Source organism: Aulonocara sp. 'chitande type north' Nkhata Bay, linkage group LG3 (genome assembly GCF_057382095.1).
Source record: "Aulonocara sp. 'chitande type north' Nkhata Bay isolate Kocher_YH1m ecotype deep benthic linkage group LG3, A_spYH_male_GT1.1, whole genome shotgun sequence".
Taxonomy (NCBI): domain Eukaryota; kingdom Metazoa; phylum Chordata; class Actinopteri; order Cichliformes; family Cichlidae; genus Aulonocara; species Aulonocara sp. 'chitande type north' Nkhata Bay.
In genome coordinates, this window is record NC_141346.1 from 5613628 (window position 1) to 5622648 (window position 9021).

Sequence of the window (9021 nt, forward strand, 5' to 3'; positions counted from 1 at the left end):
AGATGCACAAAAATAAAATTTTCAAAAATTTTGGTTTACAAGGGTACAAAACTCTCACAGACACACAACACAATGTTCACATTAAGTGGTGAAGGAAACACTTACTATAACAGCTTACTATTGTGCAGTCAAGAGTCCATGTTTCAGTGTTCAAACACCTGTCTTGGGTTTCTGAAGCTAATTTGTCACCTGTGAGGACTCTGGGACAAACACACAGCTTGCAGTTCATTTCTACATCTGTTTGTGTTTCCTCAGTTTCCCAGCATGCCCTGGCTGTGGTGGTGGAGGTGAATGAGGGGGAAAGATCTGTCCTGCTGCCCTGTATGTACTCAGGTTTCATACCTGTGGACCCCACAATGATGTGGAATCGCAGTGATCTTCATCCCAAATCCGTCCACCTACGACGAGAAGGAGGAGATGATCTCAGAGGACAAAACCGGCGTTACAGCAGACGCACATCGGTGAGGCGTGATGCTCTGCACACTTTAGACTTCAGCCTCACTCTGAAAAAACCACAACTGATCGACAGTAGCAGCTACACCTGCTCCATCAGTGCTGGGAGAGAGGAACAGACACTGACAGATATACAGCTGCAGGTCAAAGGTCAGCAACAAACACCTGCTTATCATGCAGGTCAGGAGTCAGTACTGTAGACGGATCAGAGCTTAAACTCAAAGTCTTCTGCCAATCCTTTAAAACAAACAACAGCGTTTTAGATCTAAGCTCCATGGTCGTCACAAAGCAGACGAAAAATGAGGAGAACACTTTGTATAAAAACTGCAGAGATCATTCATGATATTTTCTTTTTTCTGATGAAAGTTTTTAGTTGTAAAAACTGTGTAACACTCTTCAGGGATGCTGAGGTTTTTCACCACTTGCTGGCTCCCAGTGAAACCCAAGACCTCATTTAAAAAAGCTAACAAGCAAAGTAAAATGCTGAGTTCAACCAGCTGTTGTTAAACTTGTCTGCTGACTCCCAAAGGATCATGTGGATGTGGGATACTGTCCAAGGGCAGGTTACCTAGGGCCTGCTTTAGGGTGTCCTGCTATCATCAGCAATGTTAGCATCACTGACAGGTAGGAGTCCAGTTCCTTAGCTGACCTTTGTGTAGCCCTGCCATGTCTCTGATATTTACACATTCACTGAAAGTAGTAGCATGACCTATATTTGGCCATTTATATCCACAGTTACTTTTGTTTTCAGCTTTTAACTTAGTTTAACTCAGGGCAAGCAAATTCTGCTCGGACACTTTTGATCTGATCTGTGGGGTTCTGCAAGGCTCAATTCTGAGTCCATTATTTTTTATTTTACATCCTTTATTTAGCTGAGGTCATTAAATGTTATCAATTCTATGCTGATGGCATCCAGCTGTCTGTCTTTTAAGCCTTGCCATCTGGATAGGCTGCCCAGTAATGGTAATCTTGTTGTATTTGATTCTTCTCTGAGCTTTGACTCAGATGCAAAATCTCTATGGGGTCTGTTTTATATAGAAAAGTACAGACAAGAGACACGAGCTGCGTTTGTTCTGCAGGCTCTTCCTCATCTGAGGTACAGGAGAGTTGCAACGGCCTATCACACTCACAGCTACTTCTCCCTTGTGGCGATGCTGCGCAATTACATCATCATAGCTTCAACTGAAAAGAGCAAAAGCACAATGAAATAAGGCCTTTTACATGAATAAATGTTTAAACCAAATTACAATGTTGACCATACACTTGTAGGTGCCATACAAGCTCGAAGCACACTTCATTTATTTGCTTTACATCGACTCCCAGTTGATTTTAGAATTAGTTATAAAATTCTCTTACCTACATACAACAGTGTAGCACTCCAGCCTTGTTCTGTGGACTCCTTCAAAAGGCAGTTGAAAACGTTTCTGTCAGGTGTGTTTTTGTATTGCTTGAGCACTCTACAACTAACTTTCATTTTCTTACTTAGCCTTTATACCAATCATGTCACTGACCTGTTAGTCTAATTACATACACATGTTCAGCCAGCTGTTTCTTTTCAGTACCGCTTAGTTATGTTTAAATTACACTACATTTGCATGCTGAAAACCTTCATAAGCGTCTTTTAGAAAAGGTCTTTGTGTGCATTAAGCAATGTTTCCATGGCATCAAGGGTTTTTAATGTTGGAAATGACCAAATTATGATTAAATGGAATATTAGCATTAAAGATCCAGTTTAGTTTCATTGGACAAAAAGAAACGCTAAATGTATTACAACAGAGTTAGAGGTCAGCAACATTAATGCTCAGCTCCCAGATGTCTAGTCGATTTTGTGATTTATTGTCCTCTCAGACCAGCAGGTGGAGGTGAAGGTGGAGGAAGGCTCAGACTCTGTCATCCTGCCCTGCAAAACAAAACCTGACCTGCCTGATGACACCACAGTGGAGTGGACTCGCTCTGACCCAGAACTCTGGATAGTCCATGTGTATTTAAACAGAAGTGACCACCTTAAGAAACAGGACGGCCTTTACAGAGACCGAACAAAGATGAATGAAGACCTGCTGAGAACTGGAGACCTCAGTCTGACCCTGAAACACCCCACAGAGAGAGACAGTGGAGGATACATCTGCACCATCTACAGGGACAAAAACATCCTGAGACAGAAAGTAGTGCTGCAGGTCAAAGGTCAGAGATATATATCAAAGGTTCTGTATATGTAAGCCATACTTGTGATATCATTATTATTATGTTTTAACATTAGGCTCTTTTATTGTTTTCTACATAGAGCGGTTTCCATCCTGGGGCATAGCGCTCCCAATTATTCTGGTTCTCGTTGTTTCTGGAGGTCTGTTATTTTATTTCATGTCAGGTGAGTCCCTCCTACATTACCCATAACACTGACGCTTAGCAGGTATCCTTCCAGATTTTGGTTATGTAGGTAGCTTCAGGGTTAATCCTGGGTTTTCTGTGCTATGAAGGTGGTTCATTTTTTAACAGGGAAAATCGCCATGGTAACATATGCTGTGAATCTCCAAAAGTTGATTCTGTTCATCTGGACGTTGTGTTTTGTGGGAGAAACGTTTCGTCACTCATCCAAGTGACTTCTCTGCTGGGGAAATACATTTGACTAAAACCCCCTAAATGACATGCAAACTGTGCGTTGCATTGTTACAGGAATGTCAGTGCAACAAGTTGAGGACTTGTATAAACATGTATAAACCCCGCCCCTTTCATGTGAACTTGCAGGATAAACTCTGGGTTAACTTAAATGATTCATGTGACCTTCTATCAGAATCGCAATGATGGACTAAGTGAATCCAGGTAACAGAAAGATATTCTGGGCATGTTGAACTGTTTTTGTAGTTTAGTGTCAGAAGCTGAAAGAGTTGAGAGTTACAAACAGCTGATACAGAGAGCTGAAGAGAAACTTCCAGGTTTGTTCCAGAAGTCAGAAAACCTCCTTCAGACTCAGTCATTGATCAGTGAAACAGCTCCACAACATGACTTTACTAAACAGCTTACACCTTTCATAAAGTCTCGCAAGAGTCAGCTTTCTATAGATATAAACAAAATGGAAATGTACTGATACGTGATCAGAATTACAATATTTCTGACTGCCTGATTCAAAATGAATCGAATTGTCGATCAAATCAATTCTGAAAATCAGCGACGATACCCAGCCCTAATCATGTTGTCCTTTGTTATTCTCTCAGTTTACCAGGTGGAGGTGAAATCGGGGGTGGAGTCTGTCCAGTTGCCCTGCAAAACCACAGTTAACCTGCCTGAAGACGCTAAAGTGGAGTGGAAGGACAACGATTACAGGACGGTCCATGTGTATCAGAACGGCTCTGACCAGCCTGAAGAACAGCACAAGGATTATAAAGGCCGAACAAAGATGAAGAGAAACCTGCTGGAACCTGGAGACCTCAGTCTGACCCTGAAATACCCCACAATCACACACACGTACACCTGCACCGTCCACAGCAGGGAGGGAAAGATCCTGCTGCTCTTTGTCAGTGGAGGTGAGTGCTGTAGATACAGGGCAGAGGTCAGAGGTCACTGTAAAAGCTCAGAGATGAACTGTGAGTGTCCACATCATCCATGAGACTTTCATGAGTTTCTCATAATGTTTGTTTAGCATGTGGCTAGCATACTGCTAAAGCTCAGTCAGTCCCACATATATGTGCATGCTGTTAGCGCTCACGTCTCAGTCACAATCACTACATGCATGTTTTTTTATGAAAACTTTCTGATATTCCACATAAACACACGTGGAAATATCACAAGTCTGAGTCGATGAAACAAGGAGTGGAATTGGAGGTAATGTTACCATCAGTGTTGATGTTGCTGTCTGTATCACTTACACGTGCTTCACTGTCTTCTCAGTCCCCCAGAAGGAGGTGGATGCAGGGAAGGACTTTGTACAGCTGTCCTGTAAAACCACACTTGATTTACCTCATGATGCTGAAGTGGAGAGACGCTAACAGGAAGGTCCACGTGTATCAGGATGGCTGTGATCAGCCAGATAGACAGGATCAGGATTACAGAGGCCGAACAGAGATGAATAAAGACCTGCTGAAATCTGGAGACCTCAGTCTGACCCTGAAACACCCCACAGAGAGAGACACACAAGTCTACACCTGCACCGTCTACAGCCAAGAGGGAAACATCGTGTTTAAGAAAGCAGTGAGCAATCTGAGAGTCAAAGGTCAGAGAGGATTTTATTGGTTCACACACTGTGTTCTCTCTGTGTTAGACCTACACTATCTTATACAGGCTGCTTGCTTTAGCCTAACGACAGCTGGGATAGACTCAACTATGACCCTGCACTGAAGAAGAAAAATACTGGGGCACCACTATCAGTGATGGAAAATAGAAACGGAAAGTGTTATCTCACAGGATGAACCATTAATTGATTTATAATCAAATCATCCATAATGAGAAATCTAAGCAAGCTTTGGATTAGATCATATAAAGACAGTAGTGTCATGGTTCCTGGATCATTGACCCAGTTTTGTGTTTTGTGGACTCTCAAGCTCTGCATTCAGTTTGTCTCCTGGTTGTTCTGTTGTTACAGTACATGTGCAATAATGTCCCAGCTGACACAGGCAGGAGGGAGAAAACATAATGTGAGGAGAAAATTGTTAGAAGACAAAGAAACTCAGACTCAAGATATCTTTTTCATGTACATATACATGGACGATCCCCCGTCCCTGGTCCGATCGGCTCTGCACCATTCAGCTACTGCCTACGTGTGCAGAACAGATGTTACACAGAGGAAAACCGCCCAGGGCTCTTAGCACATTCTTTATTTATACTTCAAGTAAGTTTCCACAGCAGTAGGAGTGGCATGTATGGAACTGATAATATCTCCTTAAAAGGAGATACCTTTAGCTTGTCTGTTGAAAAAGGAGATAGCTTGGTATGTATAGAAAACAAAACATTCCTTATAAGGAGAGAGACCGTTAACTTGTCTGTTAACACAGGAGGAAGTATCGTATGTCACAGCATTCCTCTGCACATATGTTTTCACTCCCTTTCTCTGTGGTGGTTCCAATTCACAAGCTCTTCTTCCTTTAAATGAAGCTACAAATAAACATAACACAAAACTCAAAAATCTTTCATCACATAATAAAGACAGACAACAAATAGAAACGCAATGAATCTCCGACTGCTACAGCTGCAACAGAAAAAGTAGAAAATAAAAGCACAGAGCATCTGGAAGACAACAATATGAAAGAGCCTGCAAGCGACCAGCGGACCCCGTCCCAGGCAGGGCACATGAGTGTACTAAGTTTAAAGTAGGGATTTGGAATTGATAAGAATTTAGTGATTCCGATTCCATTATCAATCAGATATTGATTTGGTTTCTGGTCGATTTTCATCGGCTCTCTGTGAGCGTGACCACCATCACTAAGCAGCAATAAATTATTTATCTAGTTAAGTACATGCTGTGTGATCAAATGTTTGTGCGTGTTGGAGCTATTTCCCTTCTTTGTTGCCATCAGGATTGGGGTCGTTACTTAAAAAAACACCACCACTCCCACCACCAACCGAGGCAGACACAATTCAATTCAATTCAATTCAATTTTATCTATATAGCGCCAAATCACAACAAAGGTCTTCACACAGATTCCCCAAAATGACACCTGCAGATCTCCAGCCCCCAGGAAGCCGCCAAACGACCACAGTCACAGAAAACCCCACAGCCAGCTGCAGGGCATACAGGGAGACAAGCCTCCAGCCGACCACCATCAGTGACCATGTAGTTCATTGATGGTGGTCGGTTGATCTGGTCAGTGATCAGTGAAACAAATTCATCCAGTTGTTTTTATGCAGACATTCTCCTCAAACTGACGTAATCTAGAAGTAAGTAAATGAGTCTGAAATTCCTCACAGAGTTACTGGAGGCCAACATGACGCCTCCAGACTAAGTATCTGGTTACAAACCAAGAGTTTTAGGACCGAGTACAATTACCTCAGTTTTATCTGAATAGCATGTATATAGTTATCAGCAGAGTTGTCTGTGGAGTACGTGCATGTGTTTGAGTGTGTAAGGCTCATTTTTCTGACATTACTGGATTATTCAAAATTTAAATGGGATACGTTAAGACTGTTACTTTTAATCATTCTCTCCGGGTGTTTATATTGAGGCTTTTAAAGCAGTTATGATGCCTAACAAGCAGATTACAGATTTGTACTTTTCCACAGAGTGCTTGTTCTTGGTCCAGCCATGACCAGTCTAATAGGTTTAATCCATTCTGAAACACAGCACTTTGTTGGATAAGAAGTAGTGTAAAGAATGTGGTAGTTGTAGATCACCACTGTGTTTTGGTTTTTGTAGAGTTTTTAAAGTTATTCTCAGGTGTCTATCTCAGAGGAACTCTACATCTTCGGTCAGGATGGATTATGAATGGAGAGATTTTTTTATAATCTTTGGGCAAGTGCAAAGTATTTTAAGGCTTACATTTGTGAGTGAGGTTGGGCAGTAGCTGGATGAAAGCGTAGGATCTTGGGCTGGTTTAAGAAGCAGACTAATGATGGCAGAGATCATGTTTGGAGATAGTGTGTGATTATTGTAAATCTGAATTACCATCTTGAAAAAAGAAGGTGCCAGTGTAGGCCAAAATGTAAAATGGCTGGAAAACCATGTGGACCTGGGGCTGTTTCAGAATTCAGACACTGAATGAGGTGAATCCAGAAAATGGTACATTAGTTGGATTAATCTGTGATGAGTATAAAGCTTCATAACAATCTTTAACATCTTTATGTATTTATTGTTGATCATGAGGAATCTTCCCAGTGGAAGCGTTTTTTCCTTATTTAGATTTAAGTGGTTTTGGGGGGAAATTTTCCAGATTTATTACCATGTTCAAGGTTCTCCAAACGTAGCTTTTGCATCAGAAACTGTTCGCTTGTGAATTATTTCATTCTAGTTTTAGTTTGTTGGTTTAGCTTGTTGTTGGTGAGGCATCACAGGCAGAGTCTAATGATCGAATTTCTTGTTCAGTTCTAATACAAGCCTTTTTCCCTCCTTTGTCTTATGTGAACAATAAGATATTATGTTAGCCTTTCCAGCTTCCCATAGAACACACGGTGATATTCCTGGTGGGCCATTGTTATCTAAATATGTTGCCCATTCCTTTTTTGAAATAATTAATGAAGTCTTGTTCTTTAAGTAATGATGTATTTAATCTCCGGCTCCAGTGGTGTAAGTGAGCGTGTGACTGATGTACTGGTGATGTATATAATTGTGTTTCCCTGCTTTGCAAACATTTAAACTATATTCTTTGACTTACTGCATTAAGTCTCCCGTGTTCTGCGTATGAGTGCAATACATGAGATGTTCTTGTTTGTCTGTATCATGCTGTACATTAGACAGATAGCTGCTTCTAGTTAGATGTAGTAGAGAAGAGTATACAGCTGTGGTTCGTTGACCTGGTGTGAGGGGGTCAAATTAGTGTCAGGTCATACATGCAGAAATAATTGTCACTTCTCAGATGTGACAATTAAGACTCAGATGAATGAATCGTTTCTTGTCCTTTCTCCTGGCTCTCAGTATTATTGGAGATAAAGTATCTGAATTTCAGGAGCGGCCCCACACCTCCAAACACACCCCACGGTCCTATCTATATATGATCCCCCAGTTCTACAAGCTTTTCCTGCTCCACCCTTCAATCCTTTCACTTCTCATTAGTACATGGAATTGATTTGACTTTGATTTGTGTAACAAAGTGATTTCCACGTCTCCTTCATGATGTGACAGTGTCAGAGCTGAATGCACTTGTAGAGTATCATGTTTTTATGGCTCACATTTAAAGTGTTGCAGCTCTAATGTACAGCTGTCATATTAGAAATAGAAGCAGCTCTGATTTTAGTGCTCAAAGAAATCTATGAAGTGATGAATTCACACATGAACAGTTTTCTGCAGCGTTCCTCTCGGCCTTATTTGCAGCTCCACTCTTGTTTTTGGTCTATTGTTGTTGTTTGTCCTTGTCTGACTGTCTTGTCTCTGCAGGGAGAGTTCAGGTCCAGGATCAAACAGGGGACATCAGGAACAGAAGCAGCTCCATTGATCCGACTCCTCTGATGGCTGATCAATCAGTTTGATCTGTGTGTTCTTTGATTATTGATCAGTGATGTCAGAGTTATGTTGATGTCAGACGCTAAGCTTTTTCGATCCGGACATTGCTACGGTTGAACTCATCAAACGGGTTCTAGATCCAGATGAAGTTGATGATCATGACTGCAACCGTAATCTTATAACTGTAATGCCCAATGTGATGTGGTGTGAACACGTCAGCCGAATTGTGTTCAAACTGCTGAAGCTGCAGCCCGAGGATAGACTCACTGCCCGCATGTTATTGAATGACAACCAGTGGATATGGATTTCCCATGTGACTCCAGATACCATCGATCGTGTGAAACATTACGCTGGCATCAAATCCACTAAGTGAAATGCTGTGTGATCCTTTTTCACATTCTAATCATTTGTACCTTTAATGTTCATCATGCCCCCATATATATTATGGGTTTGGGTTGTTGACAAATAAAACAGATTCATCACTCTAT

The 9021-nt window shown here is 41.4% G+C and overlaps 1 pseudogene across 1 annotated transcript; it reads left to right on the forward strand.

Moving 5' to 3' along the window:
* Positions 1-341: 341 nt before the first annotated feature.
* LOC147333643 (uncharacterized) lies at positions 342-9008 on the forward strand (annotated as a pseudogene). The gene is made up of 6 exons (XR_015125703.1): positions 342-603; positions 2302-2634; positions 2735-2818; positions 3663-4016; positions 4336-4657; positions 8468-9008. The product of XR_015125703.1 is annotated as an uncharacterized LOC147333643 (transcript).
* The last annotated feature ends 13 nt before the right edge of the window (positions 9009-9021 follow it).